Here is a 26,888-nt window from a genome sequence, read left to right as displayed (position 1 = left end):
GTCGGTGACTATGGCTTCAGATTTTCAATGCTTGTATACATCAGATAACTAAACTTACATTGCATGTTTGACATGTGTCTAAATGGTCCACATGTTATTCTTTGGCATCAACAGTCTTATTTCATAAACTTGGTGATCAATTTCAAGCCATATCTGTCTATTTATCGGGCGCAGGTTCTTCACATCTACTTTGGTGTTACAACCACATCACTTCCAATTCGCATTCCTCCAAAATATTGAAACATGGAAACAACCCGCTTGTTTATGAAGCATGATGTATCTGGGTCCTTCATTGTTTATATCAATGTTGCATTGATAAAGTAACATCTAAGTTCCATTATTATGACCATTCTCTTCTGCGCCAAAATAAAATAAAATTTTTAACTAGAATCTCCATGGGCAACCATGAAAGCATCTAACTCCTTCACAATCTCATCGAAAATGACTACACCTTCTTGATTCTTGACCTTCAACATCAGCATGATATTCTTTGCATGATTAATGAGATATAGATACATGAACTTTTTCAACTCCAAATTCTCTACTTTAATGTGACAACCGCATTTTGAACATGCTGAGAATCCATTCAGACAAAACCATCAATCTCTGCACATTAAAAAAACCACTTGTATAGCTTGATATTGCAAGGGAGGGTTGGCCATTTTGTTAAAAGCTCGAATGGTTTGAAGGTTATTATCATTGTTCTGAATCAATCCTGCAACATCACTGTCATCTGAAGCTTCTGTCAACAATAACAACACCTTCATCGAATTCTCTGCAATTGGTAATTCACAAAAAGTTAGAATTCCCATGATGGCTTCAACAAGCTTGCATGCTTCCATTGGTGTCTTGTCATCACAGAGAAGAAAAGATCTTTCATGCTCCATAGTTAAATCTGCTAGAATAGTTGTAGCTTTGACTTTCATATTCAAATTAGGCTTCTCTAAGAAGAGAAGTAGCAAAGGAACCCCTCCAACTTCAAAGCATCAATTACATTTTGTTAAATCAAGGCCTCTCTTCTGTTGTCATCAACCTATAATTGTGTGAGCATTTTGACCATTCCCAATTTGGATTCCTCCGTACCTCTTAAAACGCAATGGGCAAAATATTTGCACCAATTAAACTAGATCATTGATCTTATGTTTCCTTCATTGTATGAGTTTCCATCATAAGAGAGCTCATTGAGAATAGTCTCAATATCCATCGTCAACTCTAGATGATTGCCCCTAATTAAAATCGTAACAATTGTCAAAATAGCACCAAGTTGTTGGCCTAGCTGCTCTAGGATTTTTTATTTTTTTTTCAGCTCTGACAAGAGGTTTATAGCAGCCCTTGTGAGGTCAGGGCTCAAGTCATTGAACAGACATTTAATGATCTTACTAAGCCCATTGGCTTCAACTAGTTTTTCCTTCCCATGGTTATTGTCTTGCACAACTGCCATTAAAACTAAAAAACAAAGTGTCTTCAATTTGTTATCATTAGGCTTCAAAGCTCCCACTATTAATGGAAGTAAAGATTCAAAAATTATCCAATTTTTATCATTTGTACTCTCTTTGCAAAGTTCTGACAGATCAACAAGTGCTCTTTTTTTTTTGCTCAGCACATAATTTTGTCTCCAACTTTATCTTTGCCTTCAAAATCCTTGCCACATAGTTTTGCTACCTTCAGAGATTTATAGTGCAATACAAGGCTTGGTTTGGTATAAGAATGGAATTCAGGATAACTATACCAGTAAGGGGATCCTTTGGCTCACCTCTTGCAAACTCACTCTCAATTGCTTCTATCTCAAAAGAATTATTAGTTGAGATCAAAACTAGATTATTAATCACTTTCCCCATAAGAGGACATTTAAAATGTGAATATGGCTCATGAGTAATGAAATTCTCACGAGATCTGCTAACTACTCTCCTCAATTCCAAGAAACACTTGTAGGAGGTTTCTAATGCCATGTCAGCATCTGCTTGAGAAAGAAGAGCCATGACCTACTGTATATACTAGACATCCTGGAGCTCCTTTTCCTTTCATCTTCCTCAATATCCCTCTTAAACTTATGAAGTTCAGTAGATATATAGCTAGGGCTTTGCCCAACACCTGTGGTACAATCATCCATCTTGCTCTTTGAAAGAATCATAATAACCAATGTTTTAATCCTTACAAAGCATTTTATACCATTCCAACTTTGCCATAGATGTTGCATAGACCTTGACAATATTGTCTGCATATTTCATCAACCAGGAGGCTAGTAAACCAGTGGAACCTAGATTTAGGACAACCACATATATTGAAGTTTTGAAATAGTGGTACTAAAAGTACGCCTACACTACTCGAGCACTAGCAACATTTGATGATGGTGAAAATTAGAAGGGTCTAATGAGTTCTCTGAGAAAACTACTGGAGAAGAACAAGTTGGTGAAGACTTTGGAGAGAACATTAGCAAAAGTTCTGGAAAGGATGCAGAAGACGGTGTATACCACTATTACAAAACTTGATATACAGAAGAAGGAAAAATAAATAATAAGACCAATTAATGTAGACTACACCACTTTTTCTGACATTGCTTCATACATGCATAAACAAATCATGATGCATCATTGTTTGACACAATATGCACTAATGTTAGGAATCATTTGTAGACTTTGAATGTTTGAATAAAAGAGATAAGGAAGAGCTTAGATGAAGGGAATAGATTGTATGGACAATGTGCATTGTCATACCTTCACTTGACATAATTTGATGTATAGATCAGAGGTAAAATGAGTGAACTTCGAACACTCACTATAAGATTACAACAACTAGAAGCAAGTATTGAAGATATTGGAGCAAAGATGGAGAAAATTCGCAATGCTATTTGAGGCACTGAACCTAATAAGGAGAAGGTAATCAAGAGATTTTCTATCCTTAGAGAATACTTGTCACCAAAAGTTAGCTTTTTACAGGGGCAATTGGAGGAGTGTCTTGCAACTAAGGCATCCTATGAAAAATTTTCCTATACTAAATTGAGCATAGTTGAAGTGGTATCTTATGCACTTTGCATACTCATAAGGATTTTAGATATTGTTAAATAGAATTGGAAGAATGAGATTGGAAGGCTAAAACTTGGTTTTGCAGATTGTATAATGAGAATTTCAAGTTGATCAGTGGAAGGAAACTTAGTTTTTTTTTTATTGATTGTCACCTTTGTCGCTGATGTCATAGGAGGAGAAGATTGTAAAGGAAAATTGTATAGAAGATACACATACATTTAAGGGGGAGCTTAGATATGCATGTAGGAAATCATTGTAAAGGAGTGATAAGGAATGTAATGATCCATCAAAACATGAATAAAATTTTGAAGTTTTGAAGGCCAAATTTTGAGCAGTTACTTTTGTATTATTTTTTGTATGGCATCATTTTTGGACTTAGCCATTTTTTCACAAATATTGCCATTAATTCCAAAGGGAGAGATTGTTAGCAATATGGCTAGGTAGATGTGGTAGTGTTGTCATTATTGGAAACATACATATTTTGGTATTTCATTATGAAATCAATGGTAAAAAATTGTCTAAGTATTGGATAGTTTACAACAGCACAAAGATACTTTTTATTGTATGTACAGATGATAGAGTTTGAGTTAGCTCTTGCACAATTGAGGAATGATCAATGATAGTGTCATGTTGATGAATGTCAATGCACAAATCTATATGCATAGTATAAAATTAGTTAGAAAGGAATTACCAGTATAGGTAATTAATAAAGCATAACATAGCATGTCACTAGCTAAATTGAATAGTACAACTTAAGGAACTATTCGGGTAACAAAATAATTACTTAACCATGATGGGCCAACACCCTAGATATTAACCCCAAAGTCATTTTATAATTAGTCAAGCATGTGGAAGCTGTAAGGTTGATTGATCAAGAGTTTTCTTAGTTTTCAAGGTATAAGTAAATATCATATCTTGTGCAACTAAAGGAAAGTGAGAAAGTGATGCAAACTATTGTGAAGGAATTTTATATGATATGTGAGCTTTATATGATGTGAGATCTGGTGTATGATCAAGAGATTCACAAATTACAATAGCGAGACAATATTGTATATATATCTACTATTGTGAAGAAACTTATTTGTATATTGCATGTTAGGGTAGTGGGATCTTCTTGCATACATTGTATTTTTTCCACCAACTCCTAACAGGTTTGAGGCTTTTAAAAGGGCCTAGTCCCCTAACAAGGACTCGAGACACTATATGTATTTGATAGACTCCTAATAGGGTCAATATCCTTAACATGATTCTTTTGTTTAGTGGATCATCTTATGGGTATCATCCCCACCGAGGTTTTCCCCTGGCCAGGGTTTCCCAGTTAAAAAATAATGGTGTTATGAGTTCTCTATGTGTATGGTTTTATTTACTAATTAGCATTGTTGGTTTACTTTCTTATGCAAGTTGTAAAGTAATTAATGATATCCAATTGTGGGCAAAAGTTTATAGAATACTGATTCACCCCCCCTCGGTATTATCTGTTTCTAACAGTATGTATGTTATCATGTATCTTGTATTTTGATGTGCTTATATCTATTCTCATACCCTATGACATGTTTAGTGGATGTTATTCATTGGATGTATTTTGATTGCATTAGTTATATTCATACATTTTCTTATGAGATGATGTATCTGTTATTTCTTTATGATTCATGAACATGTACTAAAGACTTAAAATAATTATTATAAACTTCTTAAATGTGACTTAATATGAAGGAACACTTGAGGAATTGAAAAACTATATCTATAATTACTTATGTGTACTTGTTGTGTTTGTGTATATTGCTTCTATATTGTTACTTTGATGTTGTTTAAACCAAAAAAAAAGAGTAGATCATTAAACTTTGTAACATATTAGGTTTATTTCTCTTGGTTTCCTAAGCTAGGTGTTATAGACTCCATTCTGATTCTATTATACCAAAATAAAAGGAGTAAGAGTGATAATGATAGATGAATAGGGGTAGAAGGTATTGAATAGATAGGTTAATTAACTCAACCTTTGATTAAAGTCTGGATGTTTCTAGAGTAGTAATCATAAACTCAACCTCTTTACATTAATCCATACTATATCATGATGGTGCACCTTTTGTAGGACTTAATTGGAAATATAGTTATTAGTTCAATTGTTCATGCAATTCTTTAAATTGTTGTACTATAAAGTCCTTGGATTATATCAAAGTTGGCTATATAAGTGAAATATGAGCCTTAGAGGCTAAGCATAAAAAGTCCATAATATGATATATTAAATAGAGGATAAAGCAAAGAAGAGGTATTAAAATTATACTCAAGCTAGTTAATAATAAGAGATAATCTCATAGTGCTAAATATTTTATAATGCCTTAATAGTGATGTCCTCTCCATCTACCCCCATGTTTGCTAGGTAGTCTTCTTTTTTATTACATTCTCAATAAATATGTAGATGTCTTGTTTTCTCAAACTTATCTATGAGCTTAAGAATAGTCTCAATTTTTGAGTTAATAATCCAATTTGAAGTCAAATTTTTTCTTAAGGCATTAATGATGATTTGAGAATCCCCTTCTAGGATTAATTTCCTTATTCCTAATGTTAGGCTCAGATTGACCCCTTCTTGTAGTGCTTATAGTTCAACTATATTATTTGTTGCAATGCATATTGGCTTAGCCCTCTTGAGAATCTATTCACCTGACTCTAAACTACTAATACATCCTATCACCACTTCTCCTAGATTTTCTCTTGATGCCCCATCAAAATTTAGTTTTTTCCACCTACTTGGTGGCAATTCCCATCTACAATATTTTCAAGCTTAGAGATTTTTCTTATGATAAGTTAAAGGAGGATTGATTAAATTGATCCAATTCTTCTTCATTTGTGCATCCCAATCAAAAAAGGATCCTTCTTCTTTTACACCTTTTCTTAAGTGGCTATTCATAACCTTTGTTATACACGTTTCCACTTTATTGAGAAGGGAGGGAATATTAAGTTCTGAATTTACAAATATACGCCTATTTATTTTTTTCCATATTTCTTATAAGAGGATAGAAGATGACATATTCCACAATTTACTATATACCTTGTGTTTTCTACCTTCAATCCAATCAATTAGATGATCCTCTAAATTCTATGGGAATGGAGAAGACCAATTTAACATTTTGTGAAGCCAGCTCCAACAAACTTGCATATATGGACATTGATATAATATATGTTCTACTATTTCTAAATTTTCTTTACAAAGAGAGCATCTCGAGGTCCCTCAAATTCCATCATCCTAAATTTTATCAACTATTAGTATTCTCTTTTGAGATGCTACGCAAAGAAACATTCCTACTTTTGGAAAACATGCAAAATCCCAACATAGCTTGAGAGGAGTGTTCACTTTCTCCCATATTTGTGGTGTGGTGATTAGTTCGTATCCTTTCTTTCCACTATATTGACCATCTTTTAAAGCACCCCAAATGATTCTATCCACTCTATTTTTTATGATTTATCTATCATTGACTATGAAGCTACTCAAAGATAAGTTTTCCTTCATTTGTTAATTATGTACCTTCTAGGGATCTCCACTTCCACATATCCTCCCCATTTACCCTTTTCGATTGTTTTTAATTAGCTATCTGCTTACCCTATTGGTTCACTAAGAATTTTTTGATATGTATAGGGATGTTGAGATAATCTAGGAGAGGGTGACCATCCTAGGAATCCTCCCAGAATAAAGCTTTGTTACCATTTATTGAATCTCGTGTTAAGAATTTGCTTATAAGATGTCGGCAATACATCATAAAGTTCCAATACTTTGACCCTTTTGGAGGATTTCTTACTTTGAATAAGGATGTTGGATCAGTGAAATTTAAATATTTATGATACAAGATCTTAGCCCATTCACTATTTCTTTCTTGGTACATTCACCATACTAATTTTGCACCTAATGTTTCATCTTGCCAATTCAAGTTCTTAAAACCTAATCCTCCCAATTCTTTGTGTTGCATATATTTTCCCACTTTATCAATGCTAATTTCTTTTTCTCTTCCAATCTTTTCTAGAAGAAATTTCTAATTTTTCCTTCTAATTTTTTTATTAACATTCTTGTTAGGATTAACCACATATAGATATAATAATCACACGCAAATATAACCAATATCTAAAAATAATAAATGGCACAGAAGAGAACACAAGACACCAAGATTTAACGTGGTTTACCCAATCCTTGGGCTATGCCCACTAAAAAATCAATGCAATAATATTACTATCCAGTGATTACAACCTTATTATAATCTGTAATCCCTTACAACTCAATACCGTCGCAAGAAGAAATCATTGTATCACACCTTATGAAATCCCTAAACCTAAGTCTTTTTTATACAATATTTTTTCCACTTTAGGGTTATAAACAATTACAACATGTCAACCCAAATTATCGATAAAATGGGCCCCCCAAAAAACAAATATGAAGTGATGCCCCGAACCCCAAAGAATTAAGAAAAGTATACTAACATTCCTGACCAATCACCACATATCAACAATCTCTCACTTGGGGATTGATCAAGCTCCACACTAAAAAACAACCTCCCACTTGGAGACTAATCATGTAGCAATACCACTAGTACATGAAGCTCCTAGTGGATCGAACCACCCTGGACTTAGCTATTATTTTATCTTGTTTAATCGAGAAGACCATTTGAAGTTGAAGATGAGTTCAACTTCTCCCTTGTCACGAAATTTGTAAATATATATGTGGGATTGTCATTTGTATGTATCTTATCCAAATTTAACTATCCATCATCCAAAAGTAATCAAATGAAATAGTACCACAATTGTATGTGTTTTGTCTTTGAATGTAAAGAAAAATTCTTTGCAAGATGAATGATACTCTGACTATCTATAAACAAATAATCATCCCTTTGTGGGTGTCCCAATTTTTCCATGAAGAATTGAAGCCATATCATCTCCTTGGTTGCCTTTTTAGTAGCAACATATTCTACCTTTGTAGCTGATAAAGCATTAATCTTCTGTAATCGAGAAACCTAACTCATTGATGCCCCACCAACAATATATACATAACATGTAGTACTTCACCTAGTATCAATATCCCTTGCCAAATTTGAGTCAACATAGCCTTGTAAGTTAGTAGTAGAGCTCTCAAAGTGTAAACACTTATTGAATGTTCCTCTCAAATATCTGAGAATCCATTTGACTGCATTCCATTGCTCAATTCTTGGATGACTCATATACTTGCTAACAACTCCCATTGCATGTGCAATATCTAGCCTTGTACATACCATAGTATACATCAAGAATCCTATAGCTGAAGCATAAGGTACCTTAGACTTCTTATCCTCCTCTTGTTGTGTCTTTGGACACATCTCCTTAGTTAATTTCAAATGACTAGGTAAAGGTGTGCCGGTAGCTTTAACATTCTCCATAGAAAAATGTTGCAACACCTTCTCAATATAATCAACCTAAGATAATGCCAATTTTTCAATTCTTCCTATCTCTATAAATTTTCATACCAAGAATTTATTTTTCTACCCCCAAATTGTTCATAGCAAATGAATGTGCTAACTATTCTTTTAACCTCTTAATGTGTTCCATGTTAGACCTAGCTACAAGCATATTATCAACTTATAAACATAAAATAATGTAGCTGTCATCATCCAAACTCTTAAAATAAACACAATTATCTAAATGACACCTACTATATCCATGCACATGCATAAAACTGTCAAATTTCAAATACCATTGTTGAGGTGCTTGCTTCAAGCCATATGAACTTTTCTTTAATCTACACACTAAGTTCTCCTTACCATTTACCTCAAATCCCTATGGTTGTGCCATATATATCTCTTCATTTGAATCACCATGAAGAAAAGTTGCTTTAACATCAAGCTGCTCCAAATGCAAATCTTTAGTAGCCACGATACTTAAAATAGTATGAATAGAAGTCATTTTAACAACAGGAGAAAATATCTCATCAAAATCAATGTCCTTTTTCTATGAAAATCCTTTAACAACTAATCTGGCTTTAAATCTTTTCTTAGCTCCATCCTCTTCTTTCAACTTGTAAACCCATTTATTATGTAAAGCCCTTCTACCTGTAGGCAACTTGCATAAATTCCATGTCTTATTTTTTAGCAACGAGTCCATCTCTTCTTTTATTGCAAAATCCCACTGAAGCTTTGCATCCACCTGCACAACTTCATCATAACATTCAAGTTCACCAACATTAGTTAGTAAAATATAGTACAAAAAGGGAGAAAATCTTTCTAGAGGTCTACTTAGCTTTGTTGACCATCTAACATTCACTAGGGTATGTGGTATTTTTTGTTGTGGTTATTGTAGATGATGAGGAACTACTGGAATATCATCTTTTGGAGTATTATCTAACACTACATAATCATTTTCTTTCTTCTCATGCTGCTGCAACATATCTCTGCACAACACTTTCTCATTGAATATGACATCGTACATTTCAAATTTTATAATTTTCAAAATCTCAAAGCCTATAACCAAATTCATTAATTCCATATCTAAAAAAGATACATTTCTTTGACTTAGCTTCCAACTTGGTTCTATTTTAAGAATCTATATGTACAAATGCTTCACAACTGAAGGTTTTGAGAAAAGAATAATTCGCTTTCTTACCAGTCCTTGCTTCCTTTGGAATACCACAACCCAAAGGAGTAGAAGGACCTTTATTAATCAAATATATAGTAGTATTGACAGCCTATGCCCACATTTTTAAGTGAAATATAACATGCAACTTCATGCTCCTTGCATGCTCTATTATTGTCTTGTTCATGCATTCAACCACTACATTTCCCAACGGAGTCCTTGGAATAGTTTTCTATCTATGGATACCATTAGCGGAGAAATAATCTTCAAATTCATGATTGCAATACTTACCACCATTATCAAATTTGAGACATTTTAATCTCTTATCAGTCTCATTTTCAACCAAGCATTTCTATTTCTTAAAAGTTTGAAACACATCAAATTCCTATCTAAGGAAATAAACCCATACTTTTCTAGTTGCATCATCAATGAATGTAACATAATAATGAGAGCCACCAAGGGAAGATACTTAAACTAGAGCCCATACATCTATACATGTACAACTCTAATTTCTCATTTTTCTTGTCCTTCCCACTCTTCACAAAACTCACTCTCTTTTGTTTTCCATACACACAACCTTCACAGAAATCCATATCGACACATTTTAGACCTAGTAAAACTTTCTTTGAATGAAGTAGTTTCATATCTTTCTCACTCACGTGCCCAAATTTGTTGCACCATAGTGTTGTATCAAAATCTACAACAATTATTTGTTCTTCTTGCTCAACTGCAACAATTGTTTTTGAACATTCACTTTTCTCTTAAACAATTAAAGTAGAAGGAATAATATGACTTGTACAAATATATAAGATGCCTACTTTTACACCTTTTTCCACTACAAGAGAACCTTTTGAAACCTTCCAATTTTTATCATTAAAGTTAACTACTCAATCCTCATCACTGAGTTGCCCTGCTGAAATTAAATTCCTACTCAACCTTGGAACATATCTTACCTCATGTAGTAGCCAATAATTCTCATTCTGCAACTTAATCTTAACTTTTCCCTTTACAACAATCTATCAGGGCTCATTATCCCCCAAATAAACAAGCCCGAAATCCCCTTAGACATAATCAATAAAATAACCTCTATGGGGTGTAGCATGAAATGAAGCCCCGAAATCTAAAACCCAAGAATCATCAACACTTTCTAAAGAAAGAAGAAAATGATCCTCTTTGAATTTGGTACTTACCACATTTGCCTCCTTGTTTCCATCTTGTTTGTCTCCTTCATTGTTATTTTGAGTTCAACAATTTTTCTTCTTATGCCTTGGTTTTCCACAGTACTAGAAATCTCTTGGTCCATTGGATTGAGACCTCTTTCCCTTTGAATTTCCTCTTGATTTCTCATGATTTCCATGATTAATTCCTTTCTCAATAATTTTACCTCTTCTTTGTGCATTCAAAGCACTTCCTGATGTAGGGTATTAGATCCAGAAACAAAATTACTCACAACCAATACCAAGCCATTCCATCTTTCCAACAAAGAACACACAAAAAAAGAGAGCCCTAATTTCTTCATCAAAACTAACATTCATAGAAGATAACTAACTAGTAATAGTATTACACTCATTTAAATGATCTACAACAGATCCACCTTCTACCATTTTCATATCAAATATATGCTTCATGAAAAATACCCTATTTGAAGCAGAGGCTTCTCATACAATTTTTCTAGGGCTTACATCAACTCTTTTGTTATCATTGCTTTCATAATGTTAAATGTCATCGATGGTGCCAGGCATAATTGAATGCGTCCAAGTGTTTTTTTGTCAAAAATTTCCCATTCCTTTTCTATCATAGTTCCATGTTTCTTGGTTTTTCCTTCCAATGGCTTCCATATTTCCTTTTGATAAAGATAATCCTCTATTTGTATCTTCCATAACTAAAAGTTCTACCCATTAAACTTTTCAACCTTCAACTTACACTCATTTTCCATCACTCCTAATTAACTGTGAGACTACCACTCAGTCGTGAGACTTTCTTACAGAGGATATCCAAAAAACAACCTGGCTCTAATACCACTTGTTAGGATTAACCATAGACATAAATAACAATTACATACAAATATAGCCAATATCTAAAAATTATAAATAACACAGAAGAGAACACAAGATACCAAGATTTAATGTGGTTCACCCAATCCCTTGGCTACATACACCAAACAATTATTACAATAGTATTACTATCTAGTGATTACAATATGTAATCCCTTACAAGTCAATACTACCGCAATAAGTAATTATTATGTCACACCTTATGAAATCCCTAACCCTAAGCCTTTTTTGTACACGATTTTCTTTGTTTTAGGGATATAATTAATTACAACATGTTGGCCCAAAATTATCGATAAAAAAGGCCCCAAAAAAATATTTGAGGCAATGCCTTAAACCCCAAAGCATTATGAAAAGTGTACAGTACATTCTTGATTAGTCACCACATATCAACAATTCTTAGGTAAGGGTAGACATGACAATTTGTATGTTGGGATGACTTATAGATCGATTTAATTTTCAAGGTTCTTCCTCCCTTAGTTAACCATCTCCCTTTCCAATTTTTCATTTTCTTGTCAACTTTTTCTAAGATATTATTCCATGTTTTAGAACTTTTTGTATATTTTTCTAAATATATCCCTCGATACTTACATGGGAAAGAGCCCTCTTTGGATCCTATTTCATTACATATGACTTATTCCACTTCCTGTGCTATGTTGATGAAAAATATTTCTAACTTTTCTACATTCACCTTTTGTCTAGATGCTCTCATATAGTCTTGTATGATATGTTTAAAATTTTGTGCTTTTGTTATTGTACTTTCCCCTAGTAGAATTGTGTCATCAAAAAATTTTTGGTGAGAGACATTCAAGATATTTTCTACTACTATTACTCCTTTAATTTCCCCTTCTATCTATGCTTTTGTGATTGCTCGACCTAATGCTTCTGCCATGATGATGGACAAGAAAGGTGATATAGGATCTCCTTGTATGAAGCCTCTAGATATATTAAAAAACCCTTCTAGAGAGCCATTTATCAGAAACAATTTTTTTGGTGTTAATTTACATTTAAAGATAATGTTTATCCATTGACGAGAAAAGCCAAAAGATTCTAATGTCTTACATAGGCTTTTTGTATATCTAGTTTCATTAGCATGCAAGCTTCTTTGTTTAGTTTTGCTGAGTGTAGAGTCTTTTGAATGATTGTTATGCCATCTAGAATTGATCTACTTGGTACAAAGCAAGCTTGTTCTTTAGAAACAAGCTTAGGGATGGTGTTCTTGAGTCTAAAAGCTAGAGTTTTGGATAGGATTTTATATATAGTATTACATAATGCTATAGGTTTGAAATGTCTGGGTGCTTCATAATTTGATTTCTTAGGTATAAGCATTAAAAAAGTATGATTGACCTCTAACAAAATTGACCCAGTATTCCTTGATTCTTCTAATGCTTTCCAAAGATCTATTCCTATGATATCCTAGCATTTCTAGAAGAAAAATGCTTGAAATCCATTAGGTCCTGGTGATTTGTCTAGATTGAGACCAAAAAGAGCTCATTTGATTTCCTCTTTAGTGAAGGGTTTATGTAAAAATTGGTTGTCCATTGTTGTGACTAATTGGGAATAGTTTTCAACATTGTTTCTTGTGCTTCCAAGTTAGAACAATCAAATTTGTTTAGAATATTCTTACAATATTCTACAAATATCTTAGTAGTGTTTTCTTCTTCATTCCATTCATCATTTTAATTTTTAAGATTATGTTTACTGATCTATTATTTATAATGCTATTATGAAAAAAAAAGTATTTCGGTCCCCTACCTCTAGCTAATTCTCTCTTGATTTTTGTTTCTAGAATATTTCCTCTTTTTCTAGTATAATTTTCTATTTTGTTAATAATTATTTTTCTTTATTATAGTTTTCATTAACCATTCCTTTTTTGACACTTTCTTCATTTAGTGTTTTGATCTCTTCTTCCTTCTCAAAATATTTTTTGAAAATATTGTAATAATATGATTTGTTCCATTTTAGAATATGTTCTTTGAACCTTTTAAGTTTAGAGACAAAGCTATACACTCTCAATCCTTGAAAATTATCTTCTTGCCACCATTGTCCAATGTTTTCCATAAAACTGCCATCCATAAACCACATTTTTTCATATTTGAATGGATTCCTTGTTGGTTTAATCAGTTCTATGAGTTCAAATTTGACTAGAAAATGATCTGAGCCTACATAGGGTAGAATGGAAGATTGTAATGTCATCTCCATGTCAATTAGTTCTCATTTGACAAAAAAATTGTCTAATCTTTCTGCTATATAACAAAAGCCTTTTCTTCTGTTATTCCAAGTATATACCCCATTATTGGTGGGTATGTCCATTAAGTTATTATTCCAGACCCATTCTTTAAAATCTATAATTACTTGCTTTATTTTTTGTATCCCACCGAATTTCTCTTCCACTTTTAAGATTGCATTAAAAGCTCAACATGAAACGAAATGGAACCTTGAGGAGGATACAAGAAACCATTACAAGTCTGAATCTAAGTATTAGTCAAATCATAGAAATAATGATATTTTTTCTTAACCTACAAATGTTCCTTAGTAATAATATTAACCATACAAGTAGGATCAACAAGACACCCCTAAGAAGGATATTGGCAATCTAAGTAGGAATATAAAGAGGATGATCAAGAGCCTTGAAAATATTAGCATCAATAAGAAAAAATATTAAGGTCTCTAGTACTCTTATGATGGGGTTTAGGTTTAGGTTGATCATTATATGTAAAAGGAATGACTTTCTTAGGTGGAGGTGGAGGTTTATTTACACATTTCACAACCTTAATAGTATTATCATTCTCTCAACATAAGGTATCATACGCAACATTCACCTTAAAAGAAGGAGGATGTTGGACAATAGTATTAGTAGTGTGTTGAGGTAAAGGATTAGTAGAGATTTGAAGTTCGATTAGTAGGAGACACAAAATTATTTCTAGTATCATGAGTATCAATATATAGGGCATTAGAATCAATCAAATCTTGAATGTTATGCTTCAATGAATAATAGGCCTTGATATCATGCCCAGATTGGTGATGATATTGACAAAAAGCTTTAGGATTAAAATGTGGACTTGATGTAGTAGAAGGAAGAATTGATTTAATAGGAGGAAGTCTAATCATATTAGCACTTACCAACCTACTCATAATGGAATTTAAACACCCAGAAAGAGGAGTAAACTTGTGCTTCATTCAAAAAATAGAGGAAGAAGTAGTGGTACCTTGAGATGCAACAACTAATTGAACATTTATTATACTCATGGGTTTTTAAATCTTGGAATAGGTTTTCCAAAAAAATTATGATTAGGTTTGGCATCACTCTTATCAATAGGTACATGATCCATTGAAGTGGTGCTCTCAAATTGACTTATTTGTAATTGATAATGATGAAGCATTGGACAAAGTTGTGAAAATGGGGTAAATTCCATAAGAAAAATCTTGTTTCTAATGTATTTTTGTAAATTCAAAATAAAAATATGTTGAATATCAATATCAATCATAGGATAAGAAATCTAAGCATGCAAATACTTAAATCTACCAATAAAATTAGTCAGTTTCTCCTTAGGATCTTGCTTACAATGCATCAAATTAGACAAAGAGATACAAGGACCAATATTAATTCTAAATTGTTGCATAGAGGCATTATCAAGTTTATGAAAGGAATCAATAGAATAAGGTGGAAAAGAGAAATACCATTAAAAACCTTTGTCACAAAAGGTACGAGAAAACAACTTAGCTAGAATCCTATGATCATAAAAATAATCACTACATAGAACTTGGAAAGTCTCAAGATGTGTCACAAGATCACCTTTATCATTATAAGTGTTAAGGGGATGCATATAAGCTTATTAAGGAGTAGTGGTATGGATAATGTCAAAAGACAAAGGACTACCCATATCACATGTAGGAATATTAAACTTAGATTTAGTAAATGAAGCAAGTTGTTGTTGCAAAGAAGAAGCAGTATGAGCAAGAATAAGAATAGTGGAAACAATAGAATAAATAGGTGGCATAGACACATTTTATACACTAGGAAGAGTGTATGAATTATTTGGAATAGAAGGAAATATAGGTGGAACTATAGGAACCACAATAGGAAGATTGTGATAAGTGTAAGGAATGTTATTATGTGAAGGTTGTAAAGTAGGCATGGAACATGTAGAACACTCATAGGAAAATAAGGAATAAGAAGTCTATTAAAAATTTAGATGATTGAATAGGAGCAACACAAGTAGAAATTCTAGAGATAGGTGAAAAATAGGCAAGACAAGTTCAAGAGTAGAAACTAGCATAGCCATTCCTAGTCTAGATGTAGCTTAAGTTAAATGCTTAACATGAGTATGGACAAGGTGAGTAAGACCACACAAATATTAACATCATATTCATTATAAAGGATAAGTTTCTTAAGAGCATAAAATAAACAATTTAGTATCAATATTGTGATTTTCTCGACAAAGCCTTATTATGCATTTTATCAAATATACTGGTAATTCTATCAACTTGTTTAGGAGGAACCCTTAAAGCATCATCCTTATCATGAGATGAGAGTGAAGAGTCATACTCCATAACAAGACTATGATCATAAGAAACCATAGGTTCACTAAGGATCCTAAAGAAAGGAGGAGAGGAATATGGATCAAAGAGAGCCATGAGTCTACGACTTCTTCTAACAAGAATACTATAAGTAGGATTGAAAGCAGTAAAGCTCATACACCAAAAAAGGCAAGAAGACATAAAATAAATCCAACCTTATGATATGAACTAAATCATAATATAATGCATATAAGATATAAAGTGTGAAAATATAGATCACAAGAAAATACAAGATATTTCAAGGATCAAACTTTTAATAAGGAATCTAACACCAAATCAAAATTTGAAATGTTTTAAGTCGACTTCATAAAAAATGTTATGGGGGAAATCTGAATCAAGGGTAAAAAACCTAGATTCATCACATAACCACACACACACCTCAAAAGAAGGAGGGGAGTCAAGGAAATAGGTCATTTCAATCCCAATTCTGAAGAACTAGATCTAGAAATATTAGTGTTAACCAAACAAGAAGGATCAATAATGTAAACTAGGCCTAGGGAAGAATAGAGGGAAAGATAACTAAATCCTTGAAAACCCTAGATGATAGAGATAAGCTAGAGCTAGATATTAGTAAATATGTTGAAAATATAAGGAAGTTAGGGAACACACCTTTAGAATCTATTTTTTATACTTGCCTTCTTATCAAAATGAATGGAAATTGTCAAATCTGGGTTATAAACTGTGCAATGGATAAAATTGAGATATTGTTTGGCAATTTATAAAGGGAAAACTGGATGGATGATCAAGGGTAGCCTTGCCACGATTGACACATCAGGGGTGGTACAGTCAACCCTAATAGAATGAGTCTGACATTGATTTTTGATTTCATAATTCTAAAAAAAGTAAAAAAGGGTACTCAAATATGCAACCTACTTGTTGATTCGATATTTGTAACTTGCAATAAGAGAGGGTTTTTGTTGTTGAAGGGGTTTTCACCTTGGTCAAACCACAATTTTGAAATTAAACTTGAACTTAATTAATTAAAATAACATGAATATAAAGTAAATGTATTAATTCACCTTACAATAGTAGGATCTCTTGAATTAAATACAATGTGCTTACATCACCAATTGATTTAGATCAAGAAGACGAAGAGGAATAAATGCAAAAAATGGAACAAAGGATCTTGAATGGATTGAAATAGATCTTAAAGATAAAATCTTTCAATTGTTTGAATGCTTGAATCCTTGATCATCAATGGAGGAATTCTTGAAGAATGCTTGAAGGCTTGAAAACTTGAATGTTTGGGGACTTGAAAGATCAAGTGCTAGAGCGCTTGAAGATATGAATCATGGATATGTGTTATGCAAAATGGAGGAAATGGAAGATCTTATATAGAGCTTGGAATTAACTAACTCCCACAAGTCGACCTTCCTAGAGGCTAACACCTAGAAGATATTTAGACCAAGACCCGAATAGAGGACCCAAAATGGGTCCCAATAAGGGGCCCATTGTGGCCCTTACTGGCCCATCAGGGGTGCATTGCACCCCTAACAACTAGGGACCAAAATTCTCAAGATCCCTTTGGGATTCCAAAATAGGTCCCCAATTATCTTTGGAAATAAAACTTGTAGACAAAGGATCATCAGTAGAGTCTTGAGCATGTTTCTCCTCAACTTTTAGATAACTATTTGGGTTAGTATTTGCATGAAGATTGAACATCACATTATTGTAGATAAACTTGAATTTTTGATGAAGAGTTGAATGAGCAATTTTCATAGCATGTAACCAAGTTCTACCTAAAAGAAGGTTGTAATAATTACAATATTTGGGGTCAATTTGTGATGCCCATTTGTGACAACTTGAGACAGCAAAGGCATTTCAATGTGACCTTGCCAATATTTTTTCAAAGTATCCTCGACAGTGTTGCAATATCAATGACTCAATCGATATCATGATCATGTTAAGTTAAAAAAAAGTAGCTTATTTGAATGTGTAAATGAAATCACTCCCAACCTGACCTCGAGCGATGCCCCTTCAATTCATCTGGAAAAACCTCATAGACATGTAAGTTTGATTACATTTGTCAACAATGGATTGTTCCTTTTGGTCAAGGGATTGATAGGGAAACTAGAAGATTTAAATTTTGCTTTAGTAATTTAAAATTTGGGAGTAAATATATATTTTATCTCTTGTGATGCCCTTTTGATCAACATCTCTATTGTTGTTGTACCTTTGGGATTTACATCTTTGTTGTGATCTTTTTAAGTGGAGAAGGAAGAAAGGGAAAAAGAAAAGGAAGGGTTCCCACACACCCATTTCATCTCAAATGATGATATGTGCATACTTAATGTTGAGTGTTTATACAAAGTGCTCCAAAATCATCCATTTCACATCTTCATCTCTTGTCATGGCCTTGTGATCTACATCTCTATAGCGATCTTAGGAAAATTCCATAGAAAAAACCCATTAATTTTTGTACTTTAAAACTTAAATTATTTTCCTTGGGCATAGATACACATACCCTATAGATGAAAACTTAAAATGTTGTGGTGAAGGCTTCTTATCCATTCAATCATCTTAGGGTATTTGTCTACAATAACTAAATAAGAGATGTCATGATCCAATAATACATTCATGGATTATTCATAACACAACATTATGCAAATTGGCTCCATTGGGCCTACTATTAAGTTTATTTACCAGGGTTACACAAGTACAAGGAGACACATTGTGAATTCTCTACCAGAAAATAGATGTCCTATGATGAGGGAATTCAACAAACATGTCCTCGTTGTAGATTAGCATGGTAATAGGCAATAACTAAAAGGATGAAGATTCAATAGTAAACAATATTGGTAGGGTGACAAGAATATGGAAGGAAAATACCATCAATAGTGAACTAAACTATTTTTTAAGGAGAAATTTCATTTTCTTGTTGGATAGATCTTTTTCCCCAAGAGACGTTACACCAAAAAAAAAAAAAGCACCCACTATTGGAGAGAAACATTGAAGATGCAAACAACTACAACCCAACACATGATATTACAATGTATCATTAATCAATTAGTTGTAACAAAACCAAGAGTAACTTTGAAAGAAATGAAAAAAATTATCATCCAGAGAGGGTGAAGAACAAATCATTGTAAATAATTCTTTATATATAATTGATCCTCTTTACAACTTCATTTTGTTTAGACTTATATTTTTTCTTATATTATTCCTAACCATTGTCCTTGCAAAAATATCAAATTCTACTAAATAAAAATCTCTACCATTACTGGTGCTTAATACATTGATATTCTTCTTTATCTAATTATTTACAAGTGCTTTCAACTCAAATTCTAGTAGACCTCAAAGTTTCTATGTAAAAGAGAATAATTTAATTGTTATTATTTATTAAGCTTGTGTAGAGTCGAACCCAAAACCTCTCCAATAAGAGGCTTACAATTTACCATAGTGTTGTAGGCTCTTGCCTTTATCATTTCTCAATTTTAATTTGTTTACTAAAAAATAAAAAAAGAAAGTTGCAAAAAAAAAAGAATCTTCTAACACAAACATGTCCATAATATTATCCATGGGAAATTAGAAAATTGCTAAAATTGAGACATACATTGTACATAAATTACTCCAATGTGAATTAGGTTTTGATTGGAATTTGAATTATTTTATATGAATTTCTAGTAGATAATTTCATTGATAAATTTTATTTGTTAATAAGTATTGAAATATATTTGTATAAAAATTAACAAATATTGAACATCTTTTATAGATTAAATATTTGGTTTTATGATAAGAAAATTCTTTTAGTGTATTAAATGATAAAATTTATAATGGTTATAACGTCAAATTGCAAAACAATATTGTTTGGATTGTGGAAATCTATTTGTTATCAATTTAGATTATTTTAATTTTTGGTATGATAAATAAAAATAAGTATTACAATATATTTGCATGTCTTTATAGATTGAATATTTAATTTTATGATAACTCTTTACTATATTAAATGGTGATGTTTTATTAAAATTCAATAATGATATATATATATATATATATATATATATTATGGATCAAAATATTTGACATTAAAAACTACATAGTTGGCTTTGGTAGAATTTTTTTTTTTTCCAATTTAAGAAAATATTGGAAATAATTAATAAGAAATAGTATAAGTAATGATTTTTTTTTTTAACTTATAGAAAATTTAACAATGTGTGTGTGTGTGTGTGTGTGTGTGTGTAATTAGAATACTAGGTTTTAATACATGTTTTAAAAGTAAAATATTGTTGAAAAAGAACAAATAAGATAATTATGAGTGAATTATTTTTTATTTTAAAAATATTTTCACTTCCTTATCTATAATTAATTAATAACTAATATATCTTCAAAATTACTTAAAACACCACCATGTGTTAGTGGATCCTATTTAATCTATAAGGTAGCTGGAGCTCATTTAATCTACAAGGTAGCTCCATAGAATCATATTAACTTTTGTTTTTGGTTTTTGTTTTACTTTTATGGAGTTGGTCATTAAGAATTTTTTTTGAAATAAAAAGTGACCAAAAACAATGGGGTCGACCCTTACAACCAAAAGGCTGGTAACCTGCACATCACCAACAAAAACCAGCAAAGAACATTATTGAAGCACAAACAAACTAAGAAGAAACTTAACAACTATATTTCTACCCAAACTACTAACCAACATACTACTATGAACAAAAACATCTAATTCTAAAGTAGAAGACTAACAAGTTTACCAGACTACTGTAGTTCATAATATAAAACTATTGGCACAACCAAGACAACTCAAGTCTGAGCAACAACTGGATACCAGCAAACCAAGTAACAACATAAAACAAATAGGATCCAATGATCCCTTAAAACTACTAACTTATTTCTCAAATTTTTCCTTTCCATTCTCAGCCAGTAAAACTCGAGCCTAATCATCGGTAAGAAACTTATAGAGGAGCTTATGATCCTCCATGTTCATCCCTATTTCTTCTTTCTCTTATGCCAACAATTAGAGGGTGGTGACCTTTAGGGAAAATTTAGATAATGGGTAGAACCCTTCCTCTAAAGTTTTAACCTTTGATCCAAATGGGCAATCACCTCCTTTTGCTCCTTGAACTTTTCCTTATTTTCAATTTTTGCCTTTTTCACTTCCTCTTTAGCCTTTTCTACCTAGTTATCCTCCTGCAAAACCTTCGGGGTAGTAAAAACCTTGGATTTTTCATTGACCAGGGAGTAAATGGTAATGGGGATGGCATCCACTTTGCTACTATCTTCACATAAAGAAATGGGTTGCAGGGTAAAGCTGGTCAAAACATGGGTAGTCTTCGTAGTGATGGCATTTCCAATAGACACCTGAGTATTTCTAACAGATATCTCAACATTATCAATAGAATTCTTTCTTTTTTCTATCTCCTCTTTCCCTTTTTCTCTCTTGGAGTTAGAGTTATTCTCCTACTCCCTCTCCCTATCATTGTTCTTAGAGCTCTCCTCCTCCACCACTTCAACCCTAAATCCATTAGATTTTTACTCATACCTTGCCTAAGATTGGGCAAGTCTTCCTGATCTTCACCTATCCTTTCCACCTCCCTCCTCCTTTGAGTCCTCCTCTTCCACCTCCACCAGTTTTTCAACTTTAATATTTTTACTACCTTTTTGTTCAATAACCACTTTAGGTTTCTTCTTTTTCTTATTTGCATGGCTAGGGAAAGGCCGTGGGGAATGAATTTTGGTACCAGTGTTGGTACTTAGGGGGGAATTCTAATGGTGGCACTAGTTGTCAACCACCACTACCCTAGGGGGCAAAGGGCAAGATGGAACTAGTACAGGCGAAAGATTAGGCCTTGTTGAATAATGGTGAAATTATGCCCCTTGTTCCTCTTCTCCCTAACATCACTAACCATATCCTCTAGAGAATGTATTAGAAAAAATGGGATAGAAATGAAATCCCTATTTCTAAAATGATTCAAGAGGGGAAAGTGGCAGTAGTACTAGTAAACTCCAAACCTGCCCTCTAGCATAAGATATTTTATCAACACCAGGTAGATGTTGTCCCACGACACTGGCATCTTATCCCTCTTAAATCCTCCTCTGTAGCGCACTCGTTCTTTGTCATCAGTAAAAAAAATTGCTCATACTAGCCTCATCTACCATTTTCGTGACCTTCCTCCATTTTTTCCCGTTCATAGATAGCCCGACGACCATTGCAATTATTTCCTCATTCACTTGAAATGTGATGCCATTTATGGTTACCTTGTGGTCATTCCACCCATTAACGAACTAGAGAGCACAATTCTCATCATTCCATGCCATCACTTGCATGTAAAGCAAAAATCCCCCTTCCTTTAATAGGAACTAGGTAGCCATCCTGTCTTTGAAATTTTCCATTTTTGTGGGCTCTAGCCTATTCAAATTTCCACCCATTTCTTCCTTGCCTTTTTCTAATTCCCCCACCTCAATGATGCGCATCTGAACTTCCTTGTCTTCTATATCACTATGAATAATATTAGCCCTGAGCCTCTCTATAATGAGCAAAATAGTTTTACATGCCCATTTTCGAGACACTTCAAAATCACATACCTATTCATTATGGAATTTGTCCATGCTTAACATCATAATTTTTACATCCCTAAAATCTCTGACTATCTAAATAATGATATTATTCATACATTCAAAGGCAAAGTAATTTAAATTCCGCAATATGTTACAATAATGGCAAAATGATACAACCCTTAATTTGAATTTATTCATTTTCCCATTTGTACGGCCATGTCTTCTTCTTATTTCCCTAAAACTTTTATTAAATTTAGTGAATTCTGACTTTCTAAAAAAGAAATTGCCAAATTTGGCCTTGGCTTTTAATTTCGTCACCATAATTAATTGATATTCCCCCATCTTTCTTTGCGTATCAAGGACTTAATATCCTTGTTTAGATTTTCCATGTTTCTCCAGCATGTGACTACTGTTAATTCAAACCCCATGGCAGCAGCAACATTGACCACCTTATTGTAGACACCTAAAAACCTTTAGAAAATAAAGTATTTTTATTTTCTGAAAAATTCCTAATGACATCATCATTTATTAATTAATTTATTTATTTTTATGCCATTAAATCCCTTTATCTTAATTAAAAATATTTAATTAAGGAATCCCTCCCAAAAATTTTTAAATCTTATTTAAACATTATTTCCTTATTTATTAATTATTTAATTAATAAATTGACCAAAAAACCCAAAACCTAAAAAAATTATTTTTTGCCCAAAACTTGGCCAATTTCCTTAAGACCACTAACCTCTTCCAAAATCTTCTAAACCTTCTTTAATTTTGATTAAAGGCTAATCCCATCATTTCCTACCCCTAATCCCAACTCAAAATATTTAATTAAGATTAAATATTAATCCTCATGTATATTAAAAAAGTTTTAATAAATATCTCCTCAAACCCAAACCCTTGAAATAAATAAAACTTTATTTATTTCCTAAAAATCTAATTTATCCTCATCCTAAGAAGTTCTAGACTCTTCTAGAAAGTCTTTATCCTCATCCTAGGAAATTCTAGACTATTCTAGAAAGTCTTTATCCTCATCCAAAATCTAGACTCTTCTAGAAGATGTCTTTAAACCTAATCCTAATCCCCTCCTAACCTTGTCACATTCCCTAAACATGGGTTAAAACTTACTAACCCAAGCCAAAGTTAACAAATATCTCCTCCTTCACCCACCCTCATTAAATGCCATCCACTTGCCTATCCCTAAGCTAATCCTAAACCATCCTAATCCATCCTCTAATCATTTGCACAATCCTAAGCAAGCTTAAAACCCTCCTAATCAAGCCCAAGTCTAAATTGCTCTCATCTCCCTCAAAATATCTCAACCATAAAACTTTATGAAGCCCACTAGGCCATAAATGACTCTTCCAAGCCCTTTTATTGCTCTTACAAGCCATTATGAGGGTCTTTATGGAGATTTTATCCCTTGAGCCTCCTTTGTTGACTCATCCTTCCCCTTTCCTCTATCCTCTCACCATGTGACATGTGTCACTCCTTGATTGGCTGTAAGGAAGCACAATCCATGTGCTCTCCTCTCAATCTGAGCCCTCCATGAGCTTTTTCCCATCCTTGCATCTTAGCCCTCAATCCCTCAAGCCTCTTGCCTACAAATTGGATCCTTCCCCTTTGCAAAATAACACAATCCATGAAGTAAAGTCATAATGCCATTTTAAGAAGCCATTTTACATCAAAACCATACACTCACACCCAAATTCCAACTCCATTTGAAGCCATTTTTTAACCATAAGCTTGAGCATACATCCTATCTATTTAGACAAAGCCACTCAACAAGAGAGCTTCTCATTGAGAGAGTCCATTAATGGCTCATATTCTCAATTGAGAGTTCATCTTAGTCTATCTTGAATTTTATGAATTTTGTTTAGTTTGTAGAAGCTTTATTTAAATTTGGTTTCTATTTAGCATACTAACATTGCTCATATACACTTATTTCCTTCTCTATATATGTGCTACAGGTGGGCATTCTCCAACCCATCTAAAATATGCCTAATGTCCATGATGATAGTCTAAATATTCCATCCTGGTTAGGAAACTCCATTTACCATATCAATAATTAATTTGGACTCCCATTCCATGGTTATTTCCTTAACTTCCATTTCACTAATCAGCTGAAGATCCCAAAGCAGAGCGATCGCTTTAACCAAATTATTACTTCCACCCCTCATCTTCCCAGAGTAGACTAACAATGCATCACTATTCCCATTTCTCAGCACTCCACTTGCCACTCCTATACCCCCTTTAGTAGCTCCATCAAAGTTTAACTTAAATTGTGTTACAATTGGTGGTTTCCATCTCATTTGTTGTCTCTTTAACACTGTTGAGTTATCAAAAAGATAAAAATCCTCTTGAATACCCCATTTTCCAGCAATTTGACCTTCTTTCCTACTTGGTTCTTCCTTCGGTGTCTTACATTTAACAACCCTTATATTTTCCTTCAACAATTTCTCCATGATTCCCATAACCACCTCCACAAGTTTTTCCTCCTCTTGAAATGTTCTGTTATTTCTTTCTTTCCATGTATGCCAACAAATATATGGTGGAACAATTCTCCACAAAAAAACCAATTTTGTGTAATAGAAGGGACAACTCTAGTTCTCCACAAATTGACATAAGTTGTCCCTTAGAACCCAATTCAGACCAAATATCCCCAACACCTTAGCCCAAATCTTTAAGATGTACTGGCATTCAAGGAACATGTGAGAGATACTCTCCTCGTTTTCTTTGCAGAGATAGCATCAGTTTGTGATAAAAAAAACCCCTTCTTTTCAGATTGTCTAGAGTTAAAATTTTACCATGCTGAACAGTCCACCAAAAAAAATTAATTTTAGGGAGTAGATTACTAATCCAAATTTTACTCCATAATGGGGGGCAGAGGTCCTTATTAAAGAGATGTTTGTAAGCTGATTTGAATGTAAAATTTCCACTAGAATTTAAGTCCCAAACCCTAATATCCTCTTGGATTAGAATTGGGGGTCTTTGGCTCCTAACAACTCTTCCAATTCCATAAGAAGCTAAATATTCTCCTAGGAGTAAGTGTCTTTATATAGTTTCTTCCACTTCCTCCCCTGGTCAATATAGTCCTCCACCTTCCTTCCCATGTCTTCCTTTAGTAACTCCATTAGTCTTTTGAATTTTCTATAAACTAGTAGTTTCCCCCCCATCCAATTATCATCCCAGAATTTGATACTATGCCCATTCCCCACCATCCACCTTGTCCCTTCCCTCAATAAGCTTCTACTCTTGACAATATTCATCTAGATTTTAGAACCTCTCGAGAGATCATTATTGAAGAGAATCCAAGTGAATAGGGAATTTGACAAATATTTAGCTTTCATAATATTACCCTAGTCAGTATTATCTTCTCATAGTCTCCAGCCAATCTTTGCAAGGATGGCCTTATTCAGTTCTCAAAGTCTTCTTACTCCCAACCCCCTTTCTCCTTTGGCTTACAAACCTCTTCCCAATCAACCAGGCTCAATTTATTCTTCTCCTCTATTCCTGACTAGAGGAAAGTCCTTTGTATTCTCTAATTTCTCTCATCCATATTCTAGTTAATTTTAAAAGGGATAGAAAGTAAATTGGAATTCCTTAGAGAGCCACCGAGAAGAATTGTAATTTACCAGCATTGCTTGTAATTTTCCCTTTCGATCTTGCTAGCTTCTTTTGAATTCTTTCCACTATAGTATTCCAAAAGTTTTAGTCACCTCCTTAGTGGTTAACGATAGGCCAATATAAGTATCTGAGAGGTTGGCAGATTGACAACCTAAAATGTTCCTTATCTCCCTTTCTAATGGGGCATTAGTGTTAAAAAATTAGATCTTACTTTTATAGTAATTAACTTACTAGCCTAAACTTTCTTCATAATTATGGAGAATAGTCTTCCAAGCTTCAACTTCCATAACAGAGGATTCTCCAAAAAGGAATGTATCATCTACAAATTGTTGCAACACTTTAGTATCAGTTGTGGTAGTAGGTTTAATCCCTTTAACACATACTGTATTAACTAGTTTAGAGAATGACCTCCCCAAGACCTCAACAACCATAATAAAAAGGTAGGGAGATAGTGGATCACCCTATCTTAATCCTTTCTCCATTCCAAAATTGCCCGAAGGGGAGCCTTTTAGAAGAACATAATATT

At 33.1% G+C, this 26,888-nt stretch overlaps 1 pseudogene; it reads right to left on the bottom strand.

Moving 5' to 3' along the window:
- Window positions 1-599: 599 nt before the first annotated feature.
- On the bottom strand, window positions 600-25,200 carry LOC149539705 (uncharacterized; annotated as a pseudogene).
- Window positions 25,201-26,888: the final 1,688 nt, after the last annotated feature.

This window comes from Cupressus sempervirens, chromosome 9, assembly GCF_028749045.1.
Source record: "Cupressus sempervirens isolate cs-2001-9-10 chromosome 9, ASM2874904v1, whole genome shotgun sequence".
Lineage (NCBI taxonomy): Eukaryota > Viridiplantae > Streptophyta > Pinopsida > Cupressales > Cupressaceae > Cupressus > Cupressus sempervirens.
The sequence above is the reverse complement of the archived record's forward strand: the minus strand, read 5'-3'. Positions and strand labels throughout refer to the sequence as shown.